Source organism: Mirounga angustirostris, unplaced genomic scaffold (genome assembly GCF_029215605.1).
Source record: "Mirounga angustirostris isolate CCGP_5_RB_7025 unplaced genomic scaffold, mMirAng1.0.hap1 SCAF_7, whole genome shotgun sequence".
Classification (NCBI taxonomy): Eukaryota; Metazoa; Chordata; class Mammalia; order Carnivora; family Phocidae; genus Mirounga; species Mirounga angustirostris.
The window spans coordinates 106,539,434-106,562,507 of record NW_026991715.1 but is presented as its reverse complement, the minus strand read 5'-3'; the positions used below and the strand labels follow the sequence as shown (position 1 = coordinate 106,562,507).

At 45.2% G+C, this 23,074-nt stretch overlaps 1 protein-coding gene across 1 annotated transcript in view; it reads left to right on the top strand.

Annotated features, from left to right (window-relative positions):
• The first annotated feature begins 5,161 nt into the window (after nt 1–5,161).
• The window catches only part of CYFIP2 (cytoplasmic FMR1 interacting protein 2), a 129,060-nt gene continuing 111,147 nt past the window's right edge, over nt 5,162–23,074 (top strand). Inside the window, exon 1 of the mRNA XM_064596609.1 lies at nt 5,162–5,257. The gene's annotated coding sequence lies outside the window, so the exon portion shown is untranslated. The remainder of the gene's footprint in view (nt 5,258–23,074) is intronic.

Genomic DNA, 23,074 nt, shown 5'->3' with positions numbered 1-23,074 from the left:
CAGTGTCCATGGCAACTTTATAAAACATAAATACCAAATAATGAGAATCACCTGTGATTGCAAAGGGTTACAGGATGGAGCAGTGGTCACAATATATGAGCACATAGAGAGTGAAAATACCCAAGGGATCAAGGAGGGCTTCACAGAGGAAGTGATGTTTGAGCTGTCCTGAAGGGTAAATAGGAGCTCCCAAGGAAGAGTGGGTCTAGAAGGATATTTCACACAGAGAAATCAGAATGAAACAACAACAACAAAATACATCTTATTCCACTTTCTTCCCTTGCATTATTTTTCAACTAGGACTGGGAACCTTGAGGACAAAGGCAATAGGTGCTAGCTAGCACGGTCACAGGACACTCAGTTGAAGGAGCTGAGGGGACTGTGATTTCTCACCATCCAGGTTCACTTCTACCCACACCCATCTACACCCATCTATAGCTATGAAGGAGTTTCTGGTCCCTTTCCATTTTCTCAGACTGATTTTGAGTACAAGTGCCTATAAGGTGAGTAAACTATAGAAACATTCATTTGTTTTTCCTTTCTGTATATCTCAAAGCACTTTCCCATCTAAGATGATGTTTGGTCTCTCAGCAACTTTGGGATGAGAGTGGGAGCACATGGGTCTCACCAGACAGAAAAGGGAAGTGATAGAGAGCATGCGTGAAGTTGTAGAGCTACGTAACAAAGGTGACGTTAGAACTCAAATCTCCTTCCAGGTCCTGCATCCTTCCTAGGGATCACACCAAAATTCCAACTATGTTAATAATAATAATGACAATAAAAGCTTCCGTTTTTGAGCGCTTATGATGACTCTGCTTAGCGTGTTATGTTTATTATTTCATTTAATCTTCTAAGAACCCAAGGGATAGGTACGATTATGATCATGATCAGATGAGAACAGGGCTCAGTAAATTAGGGAAACACTTCATGGTCCCATAATTAGTGAGTGACAGAATGGGGGCTTGAAGCCAGACCTGTCTGTCCCCAGAATCCACGCTCCCCAACCATTCTGTGGGGCTGACTCTGGGGCCACCTCTGCTAGCCTCTGCCAGTGGGGTAGCTCAGGGCCCATTGTGCCTCAGCTACATTGCTGCATTCCAAATCCTGTTCCGAATATGCTCTACCCTCCTTAACAGTTCTTATCTAAAATTATTGTGTATAGAATTTGTTTAAATAAAGATGAAATGTTCTTTGCTGTGAAGTTATGTGTAAAAGATCTGACCTTCAAGGGAGACCAGGTCCGTAGAAGTTGTGAGAAATGAGCAAAGTGAGAGAAAGACAGCATGAAGGGGGGACGTGCATTTCCAAATGGCCCAGGATGGAGCTGCAATCTTTCAGCCAGCACACCAGTTATCAATATTTCATTTACAAAATAGCAGGGCTACTTCTTAGGATTTCATGAGGATAAAATGAGCCGATCCATGTATAGTACTTAGCATAGAGGCTGGCCCCAAATAAACATTTAATAAATGTTAGTTTAAAACATGTGCTTTAACAAATGATCCCAGATTCAAAGAAGGAAATAAGCAACCCAGTTTCCTATGGAAAGACCTGGGTCTGTGTCCCGCCAGCCTTGAGCAATCCTTCCCCTTTCTGGGCCCCAGTTCTTTCATCTGTAAAATGAGGCAATTTTGAGCAAGTGCTCAGGTTTTATCTAATGGACAACATAAATTGCATAACTGACCATCAAGTTTCTCTTTTCCTGCAAACTACATGCACCAAGTGTGTGAGCCCTACTGTATGTAGCAAGCCCATTGCATTTGGAAACTTCTTGTGTATGATTTACACTTTCTCTCCATCTCACACCCTTTCCCTTCTTTCTTTTTAAAAATTTATCATTGGGGCGCCTGGGTGGCTCAGTCGTGAAGCGTCTGCCTTGGGCTCAGGTCATGATCCCAGGGTCCTGGGATCAAGTCCCGCATCGGGCTCCCTGCTCCTTGGGAGCCTGCTTCTCCCTCTCCCACTCCCCCTGCTTGTGTTCCCCTCTCTCGCTGTGTCTTTCTCTGTCAAATAAATAAAATCTTAAAAAAAAAAAAAATTTATCATTGAGGGGCACCTGGGCGGCTCAGTTGGTTGAGCCTCCAACTCTTGATTTCGGCTCAAGTCATGATCTCGGGGTTGTGAGATGGAGCCCCCAGTTCAGCTCCTCCCTCGCTCAGTCTGCTTGGGATTTTCTCTCTCCTTCTGCCCCTCCCCACGCTTGGGCTCCCTGCGTCTCTCTCTCCCTCTCAAATAAATAAATAAATAAAATCTTTAAAAAAATTTATTAGGGGCACCTGGGAGGCTCAGTCAGTTAAGTGCCTGACTCTTGATTTCAGCTCAGGTCTTGATCTCAGGGCTGTGAGTTCAAGCCCCATGTGGGGCTCCATGCTGGGCGTGGAGCCTACTTTAAAAAAAAATTATTATTGATTCTAAAATATTTTAGCCATTATTGTTAATATTAGTATTTATGTTTTCTCTCTCCAGAACCAATTCTTATACCCATTTCAGATACTCCACTATTGGTTTCTATGAAGCAGGATCTGTGAATTTTAAATGGAGACCTAGATGTCCTAAGTGATCTGAGACTTTTCTAAAAACAAGGCAATGTTGCCACACATGGAACCACAGTGTGTGGGCCGCAGCTTAGCAAGTAGCAAAGCAATTTTCTCCCGATAGCTTCGATCCCCTCATTGCTGATGGTGCAGCCGGGGGATGGACATGAAGCATATCTGAAGGCCGTAGACAGATGGCTGCACATTTCACTGGAAACATGTAAGCTCAGATTTCACTTTAGATTATTCATTCAACTCATACTTACTGAACTCCTGTTAAGTTCTGGTCTCTGAGAAGGTGAAGAGAAGCAAGGAAGACACATCCCTTCTCTCTTTGATTTTATGCTCGAATGATGTATGCAGGCAAGTATGTCAGGAACCACAACACAGCACAACAAGGGGGATGATAGAAGAAGCCGAGGGGACTCTGAGAGCACAAATGACTAATCCTAGCCTGACCCAGACATGGAGGGAGCTTGAAGGAACTGACAGATAAGTGGACCCCAGAGGGATGAATAGGAGTTATGCAGCAAACTGAGGGCAAGTGCAGAAGCGGGAGGGAAAGGAGGATAGATCATTCTAAGCAAAAAGCCCAGCTTAGGCAAAGGCCAATGCAAGAGAGAACACAGCAAATTTGGGAAACTAAAAGATTGCTTTTAGCTAAAAGCATAGAGAGCTTGCTTACAGAAGAAGAGAATGGAGAGGTAGATGCTAGATCATGAAGACCCTTGTGGGCCATTAGTTAAGGAGTTTGGACTCCATACTGAAAACAATGGGGAGCTAGTGAAGTGCTTTAAGCATGGCAGAGGCATGTCTTTTGTTTTAACTCATGTGATTTTCTACATGCAGAAGGATTTTAGAATGTACCCAACTTACTTCATTGTATAGCAGGTGAAATGACTTGTCTAGGGTCACTCAGTTGCAAAACTGGGACCAAAAGATAAGCCTCTGGATTTCCAACACAGTGGTTTGAATAAACCACATTGCTTCCCCTTATAAGCAAATGGAAAGCAGGGGTCAGGGAATTATTTTTGCCTAAGACCTAACCAAATATATATGTAATATTCTTTTGTTTCTTTTAAGCAACTTGATCTTGAAAGGTGAAAAGAGAGGGAAGGAACAACAGGGAGAAATAGGTCTTCCAGAATTCTACAACATCCAACATAGTTTGCCCTTTAGAATGAAAATCCAACCTCTCTTGTTACATATTTGTAATCATTGACACTCAAAATCCTAAGGCTCACAGTGGAAAATGAAGAAATTAAAAAAGAAAGGGAAGGAAGGAAGAAAGAAAGAAAGAAAGAAAGAAACTCAGTTCAGTTTCTAAAGTCATCCTCCACAAACACCTCCACAGCTTTCTCACAGAGACAGAAATGTGTGTGTACATATATATATAAGTCATCCTTTCTGAAATAGCAATTTAAATTAGAATGAGTGATGTAACATCAAACCAGAAAGGATCATGAATTCTGAGTGTTTGTGAAATGGTGTGAGATCAGTGAAGGCAAAGATTCCACAAGTCCTTTGCCAGAGACTCCGGTAATATGGCCCCTCTATAAATAGCCCCTAACAGTAATAGCTAAGTGATTAAGTATAAATTTGTGAGCCCTAGGCAAACCTTTCAGAAAGCTTCCCTGGTAACAGGATTTTATCTTTTAGATCTGAACGCACTTTAAAATGTCTCAAATGCTTTCCAGTGTCTACCCTATGAGGTAGGAAGGGCAATTATTATTCCTCACATTATAGATATGGTGGCTTCTTAGGAAGAAACTGTCGAAGTGACTTGAGTACAGGGGGGTCTCAAAGTTGGATATGAGGGCCCACCAGGCTGCAGCTCAGTGAGAACCCTTTCTTTGGCCAGCCCTGAATGGCAGATAAACCTTGAAGAGAAAGGTGCCTGTCCTTTCAGGTTCCTCCTGTCACCATGTATGTTCCTTTTTGTCCATTAGGCAATTCTTCCTGAATGAAGTTGAGGCAGGTCCCTGCTTAAGAGACGGCAGCTTCAGGGCTTTGGCTCCAAGGAACTGAGAAGGTATTCCTGAGCAGAGGCGCAGCACTGGGGACCAGGCTCAATTGGTGGGAGTCCCCTCTCTCCAAACCTCAGCTTTATTTTCCATCACTTCGCCCTGTTTCTTTCTTTCACAGAACTTCTTCCAGCTGTAACTGCACATTACTAGGTTAATTGACGCCCTGTCTCTCCTGGTAGATAATAAGCTCCCAAAGGGCAGTACACCAGTGCACACTCAGCTTATGGCACGGGGCTCGGAACAAAACAGCTGCTCAATAAATATTAGGTAGCTAAATGAGCACTTGGAAAAAACGTGAGATCGATGAGAGCCGAACCGAGCCCAAAGCTTCCGCCTTCCCTCTGCTGCAGGGGTGGCTCCAGGCATGCGAGACCCGGGGGCAGCAGCCCCGGGCAGCGCGGCTGGCTGTCCTGGGGCAGCAGCCGGGATGCAGGTCGGGGATGCGCCGGCCGCGTAGAGGGGAGCACCGAGAGCCCCTCGCCGCAGCCATTTCCTGCTCTTTGTGTGACAGCCGCGGCGGCAGAGGGGCGGGCACCGCGCGCGGGGGAGGAGCCGCGACCGGCGGGGGCGGGGCCGGGGGCGGGGCCGACCGCCGCGGTCGGCGGAGCGGAGCGGAGCCTGGCAGAGCATCCTGCGCCCCGGCGCGGGGCCCAGCCGTAGCCTTGGGCTGCTCCCCTGGACCTGCCGCAGACCCAGGTAAGCGGCGCTCGCAGGCCTCGGGGCCGGCGTGGGGACCGGGATGCTGCGGGGGACGTCCATGCGGCCGTGAGGATGCGCAAGGGGCCGGCGCCCGTTCTCCCAGCCCGAGGGGGGCGCTCGGCGCGGCGCCCCGGCTAGCGCGGCCTGGGGGGGGGGGGCCGAAGCCCCTGGAGGCTGGGGTCCAGGCCCTGCGCGGTCCCCTTCCCCCTTCGGCCCACTCCGAGCCCGGCGGCGCGGACCCCCTGCGAGGAGGCGCGGACACTCGACGCAGCTCGGGCGCGGCGGCGGCAGCGGCAGCGGCAGCAGCAGGTGCGCGGCCTGGGCCGGAGCCGCGGGCCGGAGAGGAACCGGCGCTAATCCCGAGCACCGGAGACACCTGCAGCGGCCGCGAGCCCAGCGGCGGCGACATCCCCGAGCCCAGGTATTGCAGAGCGCCGGCCGCCGCCTCTGCCGCCGCGGCCACCATCACCTCCTCCAGGGCCAGCGAGAGCCGCGTGGGCCCGCCTGGCAGACGCCTGGGGCGCACAGCGCCCTGCGGTGAACGTGAGATGGGTGGGGCGAGGGCCGAAGCGCCAGTGTTTGGGGGTGGGGGTTTTAATGAGGGAGGAGGCAAGTCTGACCCGCTTTGAAGCCTTCTGGCCTACACTAGCATCACTCTCCCTCCTGGCTGGCTGTGGGCGGGGGAGGACAGGGGGAAGGGGGTGAGTGGGCTGACTCCCCGGGAAAAGGTTGGATTTTCTTGAGCTCTGGAGAACCGGAAAGATTGCCTACCTGTCTGTTGTAGCTTCTGCTTTTCGGGACAGCCCTCCCCTTCGATGGATGGGTGAGAAGGAAGAGAAGGGGGTGCTCTCTGTTTGGGGGTGGGGGTGGGGGCAGGAAGCATGGTCGGACAGGAGTATGGTTCTCTGTACAGAGGAGAACCTGGCAGGAAGGGACACTGGCACTGCCCTGGCCCTCCCAGCTCAGGGAATCTGACTTTGACCTCTGCTTGCCTAGTATCTCCAGCTCAGCAGAAACACTCACCTAGGGCTGATGGGCCATCTGCTCCCCTTCCAGCTAGGACGAGAAGGTGTCAAGGATCTTTTCCTGCTAGCTCCCAGGTGCCCGTGCCTTCCTGGCATGGGTGAGGAGACTGGGGTGGTCCTGCAGGCATGAGGGACAAATTAGGGGAGTGCTCGTTCTCATACTGATCTTTTCTACCTTCTACCTGTGTCCCCCTTAGGGCAGTGTGTCTTACCTTACTTAATCTTGGGCACAGGCCCTGTTGTAAGCAATGCTGGTAACCCCAGAGATTACAGATGTTGGGGAGCAAAATTCTAGGTCCATATCCCTGAACAAGATTGCAAAGGCCATGAAGGCAGTTTTCAGCACCGTAAGACCTTCTCTGTGGCTCTCCCTGAGGCCTCCCACCTCCACCTCCATGTTCTGTGCTTCCCCCATTCTCCTGTGTCAAAAATTATTTTCAAGAAAGGAGCCAATGAACACGTTTATCTTTTAAGAGCTAAATACAAAAGAGTTTGCCAGTCAGTGCAGAGCAGGTCCTTTAGAAGTCATTTAACTGGAAAGGAAACAGGCCGGGAGGCATTTGAATGGAAAACAAAGCTTTAAGTCAACATATTTGATATCTCTAATGGTGGAATTTCAGGCAGTGGGCTGCAAGCGGGAACGGGGAACTGGGTAGCAATTTTGGGGAACAGCTCACTGAAATGACAGTATCTGGCAGCTGGCAGCTCTGTTTGCTGCCGGGGCAGAAATACCGTAGGAGCGTGTGTATGTGTAACCATCCAGGGGTTACTGTCACTGGAAGCTGTGTGTGGAGCACCGCGTATCCGCTTGCAGGGAGGGTGAAACTTTCCTATAGAGAGTCACTCACTGGCACTGGCTGCCATCTGCCTGGGCAGTTACTAGGCCACAAGAAGAGTGTGTTGTTGCTTACAAAGCTGGTGCTTCTGCCTAGTTCTGCACACTGAGCCTCTGGCTGGGGGCATTAGCTCTCTGCTCACTAAGCTTCTTTATTATATTTCCTGGCCAGTTCTGACCAGTTCTGGAGGCACCCAAGCCTGCCTTGTTCCGTCCCTGCTGAAAGTGGAAAAGGAAAAACTTGCTTTAGGCATTAGGCCAAGAATGGGATATATGATCCAGTAGGGTTGGAGGGTTTTTCTCAAATCAAGTCAGAGGCTGGCCCAGAAAAGGAAGACATGAATTTAAAATATGGAAAAGAGCCCCAGGAGAACACTCCATGTCCCTTCTGATAAATTGTGGCCTCTTGGGAGTTCAGTGGGCCTCCACTGCTGTCACTGACCAGCAAGCTGAATGAGGTGATGAATAGGCAACAAGCTAATTAGCATTGGAAACAGCACTCCTAGAAAACAGTACAGGGCTCTGGTCCCCACATTTGAGGATCAGCCTACACTATCACTCAGAGAGGTTTCTTTTGGCTGCTGCTGGCCCCAGGGTTCTACCAAGAGCTTCACAAAATGGACTTTTGTAGCCTCCATGTGGCCACCATAACAATGAGTCTATTTCTTTATCAGCAAGTATTAATTATTCACTTGTAGTTGACAAAACCAGACATCAGTCACCTCATTGGAGCCTTTGTAATAGGCCTTTGGTCTCGTCGTTCTGAGGAGCAAACCCATGTCTAGGGTCTAGAGGATAGACCCTGTTTTGGTAGTGGAGCATGCTGGACAGTGACTGGGAGGCCAGCAGGGGTAGGGAAGGAGCTGGTCCTTCATTGGGTGCTCTTTATAAGTGAGGGATGCATGAACGTGTTGAGGGTCTAGCACATAGTGAAGTGCTATTTTTTTTAAAGATCTTATTTATTTGACAGAGTCACAGAGAGAGAGGGAACACAAGAGGGGGAGTGAGAGAGGGAGAAGCAGGCTTCCCATGGAGCAGGGAGCCCGATGCGGGGCTCGATCCCAGGACCCTGGGATCATAACCTGAGCCGAAGGCAGACGCTTAACGGCCGAGCCACCCAGGCGCCCCAAAGTGCTATTATATTTATGTATTTATTCTCTTAATGTATTAATTATATAATCCTTAAGAATATGGCTCATGTGTGTAGTCAACCCATAGCTCTTCCCAACCCCTCTACCTCCAGAGCCTTCCTGGATTTGGCTTTTCCCAGGGGAGTTGGCTTTGTGACCAAGAAACCTAGCCCCTGCAGGTTTCCCTGCAAAAGGTAGCCCAAAGAGTGATAAGACGTGGTATCAGTAAGGCCTTCAGATAGGAAGTGCTCTTGAGTAGCTCACTGAAGGTGGATATAACTTGAGTAGGCAGAAAGAAGGGGAGGGAATACACTGAGCAGAAGCCCAGAGGTAGTTCTCACATTTCAACACACAAACAGAGGTCAGGAAGGAACTTTCTTTCTGTGTGCATTTAGCATTTTGCAATCAGCCAAAAATGTTAAGGGCACGCTTCACTTCCCAGGCAGACGGAGCAGAGCCTGTGGCCTTCGGACACAGGATTTATCCTTGACTTGCTGTGTGCCTTTAAATCCTCCACTACCTCTCTGACTTTAAAAATTGGCCAAGGGAAAGCAGCTTGCCCAGCTTGTTACCTACCTGTTGCCGCAGGAGCCTGCAGATGAGATAATGTCTATAAATCCCAGTCTTAGAAGAAAAGACCATGGAAACAGAGAAGAGAAAGAGGTTTCTGAATGTGTGGCTCTTTTGGATGCCTGCCCTTTATTCCTAAAGGAACAATTTATTAATTATATATTGTGTGTCAATTTAGGAAGACAAATCTGTAGCCTCTCTGTAACATTGAAGCCAAGGGGAAACTGAAAGGCACTTTGTGATTCACAGAGTCTGTCAAGGCCTCTGGATGGCCTTGTCTGTACAAAGACACTTCAGATTTCAGTCAGTGGGTGTGGGACGCCTCCCAGGATGCAGAGTTTGGATATTGGCTTCCTAGCCATGGCCATTATGTCAAGGGCTCTGTGTGGTATGCCTCAAAGGATGACCATTCAAGCCATACTTCTTGGGCCCTGGCAACGAAAGAAGAAACCAACTGGGTACACATCCTTGAAAGAGATTGTTTTGAGAAGGCAGAGCTTGGGTTCAGGCAGAATGTCTTGCAGGGACCCTTCTGGCTGAGTGGCATTTTGATAGACTCACAGCAACTCAGAGATAGTGCAAGGAGAGAAGAAAGTAAACATGACCTTCTGGAGAGATACCCAAGAAGGACCCAGTGATGACTTCATCAATAGGCCTTTTGATTGTGTGTTTGCATCATCGTTAGGTCATCTTAGAGCCATGGTTCTCAGACTTTAATCTCTTCGTGGGATAGAGGGATGTTTAGTATGTCCATGTTGTATGGTCTCTGTCTTCTAAATAAGGGAGGAGATGATGTCCTCTGCAGAAAGGAAAGGTGGTGGACTGGTTAGGAAAGTTCAGGAGACTTCCGGGGGTTTGGAACAGCTGCCTCTGGGTGGAATAAGAAATCAGCTGGGGGATGAATGAGAGGATTGTCTAACGTTACTGAGACCAGAGAATCTGCAAGGCTGACCCTCGTAGAAGATACTCAGTGACTCAGGGTTAAGTGAAGGGATACCTGAGAAAGATAGTCAGTTTGTGCTTTTAAATTGTGATTCCTTAAGACTGATTTTGGCAAGGTATGAATGGTGAGAAAAGAATTCAGGACTAGGGGTCAGCCATCAACCTTGAGGTATGTTACACCTTCATGTGGGAAAGAGAAATAAGGACCTGCGTTTTAAGGGTTAATCGGTATGACAGAATGTTCTAAGGAAGTCCCCTCAGAGTCTTATAGCAATAAGGCTGATTTAGATGTGAGACCTTAGAGGACCATAATGTTTTAAATTAAAAAACATTTTTTTTTTTACCAGAAGACATGAATTTGGGCCACTCGCTAATGCATTCAACAAGTTGTTCATGTAGTGCTTATTAAGTAAATAATATGTAGCATGTGCCCTGATCTTTACTAGGGCTCTGGGTCAAACTCAAAAAAAAAAGATGACTATTCCTGTTTTTTGTTTTTTTTTTAAAGATTTTATTTATTTATTAGAGAGCGAGCGAGAGAGAAACAGCATGAGAGAGGAGAGGGTCGGAGGGAGAAGCAGGCTCCCCACTGAGCCGGGAGCCCGATGTGGGACTCGATCCCAGGACCCTGGGATCATGACCTGAGCCGAAGGCAGTCGCTTAACCAACTGAGCCACCCAGGCGCCCCGACTATTCCTGTTTTTGGTGATCCAAAGAATTAGTGAAACATAAAGCAATTTATAATGCAGTAGGAAATTGTGGACTCTTAGACTGAACACTTTCAGAATCCAGAGAAATGAAGGTTTGGTCGAGTTTGGCTGGTCAGACCTTCATGGTGGAGGCCTATCTTGAATTGGGCCTTGACAGTGGTCAAGCATAGGATTCGAGAAGGGGAGAGGACAGTCTACTGGAGAGTGGAGGGAGTTGGAGCAAAGGCAAGAATGTCCATGGGCAGGTTAATGGCACCTCATACATCCTGGCCATTGTGATTGTCCATGTTGGAGAACCGCGGTCTTGAAGGAAACCCTTTGCCTGGAGGGTCCATCTGCTGTCAATGTCATTTTTTTTTTTTTTTTTTTTTTGAGTTGGAAGGGCCCTGCGAGAGGCTCAAGTCCAGTGATTCTTAGCTGGTTGTTTTTGGGTTTGCTCTCTTTACTTTTTTAGTAATATGATGGACAATATTGACAGGCTCAACACACCACACCCACAGCCAGCCCCCTTCCCACCCTACCCCCATTTTCTCCTGCTCAGGGAAAGAGATATACACGCAAGCAGTGATAGCGTGGGGGCGCTTGGAACCCTACCAAACACATAATAAAAGTACCTGTTTGCAAACCTCACTACTTAAACTGTTACTGGTAAAAATTGTGCACAAGAACCTTCACAATGGATGTTTTGATGTCACGGTTGAGAACCACTGCCCGGCCAACCTCCCTATTTTACAGACAGGGAAATGGCCTTTTTAGAGTGAGTGAAGATGGGATTCCAGTCTTCAGAGCGAGCCACAGTCGAGTTGCAACCTCATGAAACAGGCCTGCACACTCTGGCGGCTGAACCTGCCATCTCGCTCTCTGTTTCCACAGCAGAGGCAGGGTGGCTGGCTTCCCTTCTTGAGTTTGAGCAGGTGCTTCTGAGACGCAGCTCCTTTCCCCAGATAGAGGTCACATTGGCGCCCCTCCCGTGCTGGCTTGTCATAGGCCCCATCGGGAGCAGATCGGCAAGCTGGCAAGCTGCCCTCGGTGGCATGACCCCCCCTCTCCCCCCGCAAGAGGATGGGATCGGCCCTGTTGGTTTATCAACGGAAAGGCCCCCTCAACCCTGACAACACAGGAAGCAGCTGAATAAAGGAGCAGTGGTGGCAAGGTCTCTAACCCTGCCAGGGTCTTTTTCTTTGCTGTAAACAACCAGGAGGGTAGGCCTCCTCCAGAGGCCCAAGACATGGACTTCTCTGCTCTGACCTCACGTCCCTTGTGTGGAGAGAAGCTGCTGGGGTTGGGGCCTCTGTCCCAGAAGACCCGCAGTGAGGGAGTTAGGTCGCACAGACTGCCCAAAGACAGTGCTGGGGACTGGCCAGATGTCATCAGAGATGCTAGGAAGGAGGCCTTGGGTTATTGTCTTTTAAAGTAAATTTAAAAATTCCCATCAAAGCAATGCATGCCTTCAAAAGATCAAATAGTATTGAAAGACACATAATGAAAACAACCATCCAGTGCCCACCTCCCCAGAGAGGCCGTCACTTCTAATTCACTGGTTCTCCTGGCCCTTGCCTCCAGATCTCTCAAGGATATGCTTACGCTGCCGTTTCTTGATTTATCTGTTCTATGCATTGTCTGTTTACTTCCTGCAGTGACAGATGAACGCTCCGCTTTCTTATACCATCCGCCTCCCTCCCCTGTCCCCATCTCCCAATATAGCGAGAGCTCTGTTTTAACCTAAATCATGTTTAAAGCATCTACGTTATTAAGACGTGTAAATGATGATCACAAGAGAGCTAGGTAATGTCCTTTGATTTATCTCCTTTCCTACATGGCTTTTTTGTTTTATTGCAGAATTAGAATTTTCTCCCTTCCTATTTAATGTTACTCTTTTTTCTTTTTTTTTTTTTTTTTACAGCTCTGTCATATCTGTTACCGTGTCAGATCCTCCTATCTTCCGGGGAAGTTACAGTGTTAACCCCAGCTCCACCCCTAACTAGCCAAGTGACCTTGCACTGGTCCATCTTGTCTCTCAGCCTCCCCGTCCTCCAAGCAGAAAGAGAGCTAGGGAGGAGTACTACAAACCGGTCTTCTTCTCATTCTAAACCTCAAAGCCCATCCCCCCACCTCAGAGGCTGTTGCTGTCTGAGAAGTACCCCCTCCAGGGTGGGGCAGCTCCCCCCACCCCAACTCAACAGATGGCAGTGCAACGAAGCCTGGGGGGGCTGGGGGGGCTGGTTTGGGCCCTGCCGCATGGTGGTCCAGCTCGTCCTGCAGTCTAGGGCCTGCTCCATGGGATCCTGGGATGTCTCTGTCACACTCTGGTTCTCTCCCATTTCCTCAGGTGATTTTTATTCAACATAGTCTCTGCTTGTCCAGGGCAGCGGCATGATTCCCAAACTCGCCAAGCTCCTACTCCAGCTCCCTCTCTCTTTGTACCACTCCTGCTTATGTATATATACCCAAAGCATCCCCAAGTACTCATGCGCACAGGAACATTTTTTGGTAACGACTTTATTTATTCCCACATTCTGCAGTTCACCCATTTAAAACATACACTTCGTAATTTTTAGTATATTCACAGAGTTGTGCAACCGTCATCGTGATTGAGTTTATAACATTTTTGTCACCCCCAAAAGAAGAACCTTCATGCCCTTTAGCAGCACCACCTATTTCCCGAAGTCTCCACCCCAAGCTTAGGCAACCACGAATGACTTAATGTCTCTCTTGATTTGCCCACCCTGGACATTTCCTTTAAAAAGCATATTATGCTTCTTTCACTTAGCAGATTTTCAAAGTCCATCCATGTTGTGGCATGTGTCTCTACCTCATTCTTTTATATGGCTGAATAATATTCCATAGCATGGATATACCATGTTTTATTTACCCATTCATCAGCTGATGGACATTTGAGTCAATTCTACTTTCTGGCTATTACAAACAATGGTGCTGTGAACATTCATGTACAAGTTTTTGTGTGGACGTGTATTTTCAGTTCTCTTGGGATTATACCCAGGAGTGGGATTGCTTCATCGGATGGTAACCCTATGTTTAAAACTTGGAGGGACTGCCAAAGTGTTTCCCAAAGTTGCTGCACTATTTTTACCTTCCTTCCAGCAGAGTTTGGGGGTTCCAATTTCACATCCTCACCAACATTTGTTATTATCTGTCTTTTTGATTATAGCTGTTCTAATGGATGTGAAGTGATAATTCACTGTGATTTTGATTTGCATTTCCCTAATGGCTAATGATATAATTAATAATTTTTATGTGCTTATTTGTCCATTTGTCTATCTTCTTTGGAGCAAGGTCTGTTCCTATTGTTTGCCCATTTTAAAGATTGGGTTGCCTTTCTGTTATTGGATTTTAAGAATTCTTTATATATTCTATATAAATAGCAGATGACTTGCAGATAGTCTCTTCCATCCTGTGGATTTTTTTTTCACTTTCTTGATGATGTTTTCTGAGATACCAAAGTTTTAAATTTAATTGTGATGTTGTCTATTAATAGACAGCTAATAAAATCGAATAGATGCTTATCTTTTTTTATTTCATTGCTTGTACTTTTCATGTCATTACATGTTCCAGAGTCACAAAGATTTACTCCTGTGTTTTCTTCTAAGAGTTTTATTGTTTTGGCTTTTACATTTAGGTCTTTGATCCATTTTGAGTTAATTTGTTGTGTGGTGTGGGGTAGAAGTCCACTTTCATTCTTTCACATGTGGATATCCAGTTGTCCCAGCACCATTTGTTGAAGAGTATCCTTTCCCCACTGAATTGTTTTGGTGCCCTTGTCAAAAATCAATTGACCATAAATATGAGGGTTTATTTTTTATTTTCAATTCTGTTTTATATCTTTATACCAATACCACACTTATTTTTTTAAGATTTTATTTATTTATTTATTTGACAGAGAGAGAGAGAGCGAGAGAGGCAGGGGGAGTGGGAGAGGGAGAAGCAGGCTTCCCGCCGAGCAGGGAGCCTGATAAGGGGCTCAACCCCAGGACCCTGAGATCATGACCCGAGCTGAAGGCAGACACTCAATGACTGAGCAACACAGGCGCCCCCTCACACTCTTTTGATTACTGTAGCCTTGTAGTAAGTTTTAAAATTGGGAAGTGGGTGTCCTCCAATTTTGTTCTTTTTGGGGATTGTTCTGAATTTCCGTGTGAATTTTAGGATTAGCTTGTTAATTTCCTCACAGACACCAGCTGGAATTTTGATGGGGATCACATTGGATCTGTATAAACTCAGAGAGTGCTGCCATCTTAACAATATTAAGTCTTCCAATCTATGAAAATGGGATGTCTTTCCATTTATTTGTGTCTTCTTTAATTTTTTTGACAATGTTTTATAGTTTTCAGAGTATACATTTTATGATCTTTTTTGCCAAATTTATTCCTAAATATTGTATTATTTGTGATGCTGTTGTAAATAGAATTATTTTCCTGATTTCATTTTTTGATCGAGCATTGCAAGTGTATAGAGATACAATTGATATTCGTATGTTGATACATCCTGCAGCCTTGCTAAATATATTTGTTCATTCTAATAGTTTTTAGTGGGTTTCATAAGGATTTTCTACATAGAAGATTAAGCATCTGCACATAGAGATAGTTTTACTCCTTCCTTTCTAACATGGATACCATTTATTTCATTTTCTTGCCTAATTACCATGGCTAGAACCTCCAATACAATGTTGACTAGAAATGGAGAGAGCAGACATCCTTGTCTTCTTCCTAATTTTAGGAAAGCATTCAGTCTTTTACCATTAAGTCTGATATTGGCTGTGGATTTTGTTTTGTTTTGTTTTAGCTGTCCATTATCAGGCTGAGGAAGTACCCTTCTGTTCCTAGTTTGTCGAGTGTTTTTGTCACAAAGGAGTGTGAGATTTTGTCCATTGTTCTTTCTGCATATACTGAGATGACCCTGTGGGATTTGTCCTTTATTCTATGCTATGGTTTATTGCATTAATTGATTTTTGGATGTTATTGTTGAAACAGTCATACATTCCTGGGATAAATCTCACTTTGTCATGATATATAATCCTTTTTATACATTGCTGGATTTGGTTTTGTTGGGGAAATTTTTTTGAGCATTCTCTATCTAGCAAGCTGTTTACATGGATCAACTCATTTCGTTTTCAAACCCTATGACGTAGGAACTACTTTTTTTTTAAAGATTTTATTTATGTATTTGAGAGAGAGAGAAGAGAGAAACAGCATGAGCGGGGAGAGGGGATCATGACCTGAGCCGAAGGTGGTCGCTTAACCAACTGAGCCACCCAGGCGCCCCTGACGTAGGAACTATTATTATTCCTCATATCAGAGATGAGGAAGGTGAGGCTCAGAAACATGATGCCAACTTCCCAAGGTCACACAGCCAGCAGAGTGGCAGTCAGGATTCTAACTAGTTCTTCATCCCACTCTCACCAGGTAAACCACCTCTTCTGAGCATATCAATGGTGATGTGAGATGATTTTCAGATAATACCCATTGTTTTCATTGTTTTTATAGTTTCCCTTTTTTATGGCAAGTGATACTAGTTCTCTGTTAGGGATTGTAATATGAGCTTCCTTCTAAAATGTATTAAGTGAAAAATGGTAAGTCTTTTTAGACAAAATATTAAGTAAGTAATTGTATAGACAGTTTATGGATATGACTGCATATTCCATGTTGATTTAAGTTATCTGTGTTGTCAATAGTGAAGGAGAAGGAATGGGAAAGCTTGAAATGAAGACATGGCCAATTCAGGTCATCTCATTTCTCCTGTGTCATCAGGGGATTCAGATGTGGTCACGCATTCATCTGCTACTTCCTCAGTGCGTAATCTGTCTCCAGCACTCTGCTAAGGTCTCTCAGGTTTTCAGCGATGGCTAAGAAATGGCCTCTCACCTCGTGGAGGCTACACATGTGTGCATCATTCTACGCGAGGAAGGGCATCCGTGTTTTCTTTCATGGGCAAATGCAGATTGATGGCTGGTGGCCAGCTGGAGCTCTGTAATTCCTGAGGAGGATTCTGAGGCTGCCTGTGGACTCACTGAGAAATAAAGCCATTATCAATTAGTAACAGTGGCCCTGACATAGGAAGAGGAAGTATCGGTACTTGCCACCCTTCCCACGCAGCACGTGTCAGAAGAGGGGTACTGCTGATGGACCGAGGAGTGCAATTGCTGGGTCACATGGTTACTCTGTGTTCTAAAATTTGAGGAACTGCTACAGCTTCCCAAGGTACCACACTATTTTACTTTCCTACTGGCAGTGTCTGAGGGTTCCGATTTCACAGCCTCACCAGCACTGGAAGGAGCAATTACATCCTAGAGGGGAGCGACCTTGAAGGATGAGTGAAATCAGGTCATACGGTGAGAGAAGGAAGTTTATTTCAGAGATAACTGTTTACAAAATATTGAAACTTTTCACTTTAAGTGCCCACATGTTAACTATTTGAACAATTTTGATGGAGTTCCTTCTAAAATATAAACAGGTTTTTTGCTATTTATATTCCTTTTCCTCCTCCCTACTTTTAAAATCCTGGTATCTTAGACATAGCAATGGCTTTCTTGATGTCTTGGGCTCACTGGCCATCTACTCATTGAATAAATCTTTTTTTTTTTTTAACTTTTTTAAAAAAGATTTTTGTTTATTTGAGCGGGGGGGAAGCACGAGCAGGGAGAGGGGCAGAGAGAGAATTGGGCTCCCTGCTGAGCAGGGAACCCCACCCGACCCAGGGCTTGATCCCAGGACACTGGAATCTTGACCTGAGCCAAAGGCAGATGCTTAACCTACTGAGCCACCCAGGCGCCCCTACTCATTGAATAAATCTTTATGTAGCTACAAATATGTGCTTGAAACTGTGCTTGGGAGCTGGGTGTGAGTTAGACACACCTCCTGCCCTCAAGGAATTTGTCATTTAGGGCAGGAGAGAAGATGTGGTAAAAGGTGTAATAAAGCATTATGGATGCCACAAAAGTAGGGGCAAAGGAGGAAGTGAATTTGGGTAGGGGATAAGAGAGTCAGAAAGGCTCCTTAAGGAGGTAACCATTCCCTTCGGTCTCCCCCAGCCCTAGGATCATCCCGGCAGCACATAAAGTGTTTGGTGGGTTCTGCTGTGTACTCTGTGATATTGATGAGCCTGCTATAAGCTATTGAAATAGGTAGAGTTCTGCATCTGTACTTTGTGGCCCAGCCTCCCACGCCGTGTGGTTCCCCTCCATCCGGCATGGCTCTGCCTCTCCTCTCCACGAACCACTCTGAGGCTTGCTGCTGTCAGCGTTGGGGCTGCGCCTAACCTATGGCTTTATTTTATGGACAGGCGATCCATTAAAAGAAGTACCAAGGGGCTGCAGTGGGGTTTGGAGCCAGAAGGTTTGACCACGGGATCAGTGGAGCATTCCTGTCCAACTCTTCACTTCCAGCCTGTTCAGGATAAGCCACATGGTCCATTCTGGTGGAGTCTGTGGAAGTCCTGTAAGATGCACACAGGTGACTGTGTCCCTGCTTGGCCCCCACACCTGTGAAGAAGCTGCCCCTGACATGTGGAAGGGTCTCAGCTGCAGAGGAAATACTGACCTGTGGAGCCACAACCAACTTGGGTCCCCGCACAATCTCCAACACGCCCAGTGCATACCCATGATGGAAAAGCAGGCTACACTCCAGGTTCCTTCTTTGGATTTTTCCTTGCTCAGGCAAATGCTGTGCAAGAACACTTTTTTGTTTTTTTTAAAGATTTTATTTATTTATTTGAGAGAGAGAATGAGATAGAGAGAGCATGAGAGGGAGGAGGGTCAGAGGGAGAAGCAGACTCCCTGCCGAGCAGGGAGCCCGATGCGGGACTCGATCCCGGGACTCCGGGATCATGACCTGAGCCGAAGGCAGTCGCTTAACCAACTGAGCCACCCAGGCGCCCCAAGAACACTTTTTTTAAAGGGGTACAGTCTAAGCCTCCCTTGTATTTACCTATGCATTTATTTATTTACATATATAAATATACACGTATTTATCATTTTTTAAATTATGTGTTTATTTATGTATTTATTTAGTTGCTTTCTAGCTGGATAGATTTACAGGCAGGGAAAATATTTCCTGGCCTCTTGATGTTTGTGGGACCCAAAGGTGACAGTTACCTAATCTTTCTAGGTTGGCAGAGTCTTGTTCTTCTTGGGGAGGGAAAAAGCAGCCAACCTGGAGGGGAAAAAAAAAGTAAAGTCCTTGGTACCTTTTATAAAGATACAGAAGTAGGTGTGGTCTAGAAGAAAGGGCATTGAACTGGGAGTCAAAGTATCCCCTTTCTGCCCTAGCTCAGCCACAGCTGACCACGTGACCTTGAAAGAACGTTTTCACTTCTCAGTAACACTGCCCTCCTTAGAAAAACAGCAAAATAACACCTGTCCTCTCGAAACTGCCGGGTGGTTGTGACTGAGGAAATCAATACAAAAGACCTATAGAGTTGAGATGTTGGAGTTGAGATAGTAGTAATACCCTCCTTTTCTTTCTTTTTTTTTTTTATAGAATTGTGGCAATGTTTGATTCGTCCATTCACTATGTTAAAAAGAGGCCACCCGCCTGCTAACATTTCCCAAGGGCTTACTTTGTGCCTGCTATTGGGCAGCATTCCACATTCTGTAATGTTATATAATCCTCAGAATAAATCACTGAGGGCAGGGACCATTACTAATGATTGCCCTTTTAAAGGTAAGGAAACTGAGACTCAAGAGGTTAAGTAATATGCTTACGGTTATGTAGCTAGTAAAGTGGCAGATGACAGATTTGAACCCATAGTGCAAGCTTAACTGCTATACTTAGCCCGGTATTCCACTTAAGTAAAAAGATCTTGCTATTTTTCCTTTTCCTTCCAGAAAGTCAAATAGAAAATGACAATGCAGATCTTTTGCTTCCAGAGTAGCCAGGTTTAGGGTGTGGTTACTCAGAACCTGCGTTCCCTAAGCCAGGTTCTCCTGGCACACATCTGGCATTTGTGCCCCCCCCTCATTTGCTGGGGGTCCATCAGCCATCTCAGCCAGGGTGCCCCTAAAGCCCTTCTCGGAAGCCGATTGCCTTGGAGCCCAGGGTTGTTACTTCTCGGTGAAACCAGGCCACTGCGTTTAAGCTTGTTAGAAAGATGCTGAATTAAAATCGGCCGTGAATGCCCCACCCCGAGAGGCTGCAGCTGTGTCTGGTAAGTGACACTCCCAGAACACAGTTCATTTTTAAATATTTTTGTGAATTTCTCTTCCAAAGTGGCAAAATGGCCACATGTTCATTGACTAGATATGAAGAATTATCCTCACTTGGAAAATTGCATAATAGGCAGGACACTTGAGCCAGAAAGCAAGTGCTTATTTTCACGTATACCGCTTAAAACTTCCAAAATATTTTTTTCTTTCTGATTGATGTGGAGTTGGCAGTGACTTACAGCACTTGAGTTAGAAATGTCTGATTTCCTTCTCCCTGAGGCAGTGAATGATCTACAAATAAACACAGGAATCCATTAGAGAAGCTGCATTTACAAGGAGAAAAGAAAGGTTGCATTAACAGAAATAAAGACTCCTAATTTACTGGCTGGTAGGCTGTTCACTTATTGATTCTCTTCAAGGGAAGTGCAGGGGTTTTATTGTGTTAAAGGGAAAACCTTAAGGGTTATTCTGGTAGATGGGTTATTTTGAAGTGTGTGAAGTCCAGAAGAAACCCAGGGTGTAGGAGAAAGGGGAGGGGAAAGATGGTGGCAAGTGGGAGTCAGGGAAGGTGAAGGAAGGGGAGATAGGTTAGAGCTGGTGATGTATACACTGAGCCTGAGGATTTCATGAGATTTTTCAAACAAATGTGAAGTTGAATAGAAAGATAGAATAAATCCCTATGTAAGCATCACACAGCACTAACAGTTATTAATTCATGGCCAGTTTTGTTCCATCTGTTACTCACTTTTTCCTTCTCTGGTATTATTTGAAGCAAACCCCTATATCATTTTATCCATATTTTAGTAGGTGTTTCCAGAAGATAAGAACTCTTTTAAAACATAATTTTGATATTATTATCACATCTGAAAAATAATAACACTGTTCTTTAATATTATCAAATACCCAGTCACTCTTAAATTTTCCAATTTCCTCGTAAATGATTTTCTTATGGTGGCTTGTTTGAAAGAGGATCCAAACAAGGGGTTGCACTGTGATGGCCTGTCAGTCCCCTATTGGCAATAGCTTCCCTTTCATCTCTTCTTTAACCCCCATGGAATTTATTTGTTGAAGACGCTGAGTCATTTGTCCTGCAGAGTTTCCCATAGATTATGTTTTAATACATCACTGTAGTGTATTCCGACATGTTCTTCTGTCCTGTCCATTTCCTATCAATGCGTGTCAAAGGCTTGATTGGGTTCAGGTGTTTGGCTTTGGGTCCAGCATTCTTTGTAAGGTGATGGTGTGCTTTTCCATCAGGAGACACATAATTTCTAATTGTCTTTCACTTAGTGATGTTAGCAGCAGGTGATGATCTGTGCCTATATCCATTTTAGGGGTTAGAAAAATAGGGATATCTTATTTTTATTTTTTTATTTTTTAAAGATTTTATTTATTTATTTGACACAGAGAGAGAGAGAGCGAGTGCACAAGCAGAGGGGAGCAGCAGAGGGAAAGGGAGAAACAAGACCTCCGCTGAGCAGGAAGCCAGATGCGGGGCTTGATCCCAGGACCCTAGGATCATGACCTGAGCTGAATGAAGGCAGACGCTTAACCGAATGAGCCATCCAAGCGCCCAAAATTAGGGATATTTTAGTTGTCAGTGTTTCTGGGGGAAAAAAAGAACTTCTGTATCTGTAGAGATTAACATTCCCCTTGGTTATCCAGTGGTCAGTTTGTATAAGAAAGACACGTTAAATGTTTGCTTCTTTCCTTTTTTGTACCTATTTTCAACATAAAGGTTGGTTCACTGGCATCCTCCAGCAGTAACAAAGTAATAAAAACCAAGGTTTTATTAAGTGTCTTTATGATTTCATGGATTTAAACGTATTTGATATTACTTCAGGTGTACTGAGTTATACTAACTGATGCTCACAGTGTCCCTTCTTTGGCCAGTGGAAGCTGCCTCAAGATGGCTCTCCTGGGTCCCTTAGACACACCCCAGTAGTCATAGATAGAGAGCTGCTTCTTTGCTTTCTGCTGCGACAACTCTTTCCAAGTCTTTCTTATACATTTTCTGTCCCAGACCTGGACTGAGCTGTTTCTTCGAAATATTGATTCTTTTAGCAGGAAATGGTATTTGCAGACCACAGCCTGGCAGTAAAGGCGCTCATTGCTCATGGGTTGGTCATTGTGTGCTTGTCTTTTCAGTACACAAAGCTAGGAGATAAACACACGTACACATACATACAAACGTACATATATATGGTATATTTAAAGTCAAAACAGGGGTGCCTGGGTGGCTCAGTCGTTAAGCGTCTGCCTTCGGCTCAGGTCATGATCCCAGGGCCTGGGATCGAGCCCCGCATCGGGCTCCCTGCTCTGCGGGAAGCCTGCTTCTCCCTCTCCCACTCCCCCTGCTTGTGTTCCCTCTCTGGCTGTGTCTGTCTCTGTCAAATAAATAAATAAAATCTTAAAAAAAAAAAAATAAAGTCAAAACACATGCTGACTTCCTACGGATACCCCAAATTCATATTCAGTGCAATTTAGTTTACTTGGTTTTGTACGTCCTTTCTCTGGAGCATCAAGAATGCCAGTTCTCAACACCACCAGGAACGATAGAGCATTCCATAGTTGCTAATTTGTTTTACCTTACACTGCATTCAAACATTCTCACTGCAACAGTTAACCAATATAATTACTAAAAAAAAGCTTGAGGTATTTTTTTGCAACTCTTCATCGTTCTTAGGGTATCTTCTGTCAGAAATTTATGAGTTTTAAAATCACTTGGAATAGGTTCTTTCTGTGTTGTTATGCCAAAAACTAATACACATATACCTTAATTTGTTTTATCTTACTTTTGGTGGGGGAGTAGTTGCTTTTTAAATTTAAATTTTATTTTATAATTATGTAAAATATATGGTTTCAAAGTCAAATCTACAAAACAAGGTATATTCAAAGAAATCTTGCCTCTATCCCCACCCCCTTAACCATATTCCTGCCTATTCTTCTTCCCCGTAAGTGGCCAGTTTTTAAAATTAGATGGTTTATCCTTCCATTGTTTGTTTTTTAATTGTGTGTGTGTGTGTGTGCGCGCGTCACTCCTTTCTTAGATAAATGACAGTGTATTGTCCACCACATATCCTGGAGATCACCCCATACTTGTGTGTATAGATAGATTCCTCATTCCTTTTTACTGCTGCCTAGTATCTCACTGTGCCACTGTACCATAGTTTATTCAGACAATCTTCTGTTGAGGGGTATTTGCATTTTGCAGAGTTTTGCTATTGCGGGTGGTGCCGCAGGGAATAGCCTTGTGCAAATGATTTTTTACATTTTTATCAACGTGTCTTTGGGATAGTTTCCTGGAAGTGATTGCGGGTCAAAGAATGAAATGCTTATACGAGCTTGTTAGATATTGCCAGATTTCCTTCCTTGTGCTGTCTCGGGTCCTTACCAAGGTCCTAGGGATGGAGCCCAAGCATTTTATTATTAAAAAGCTGTCCCT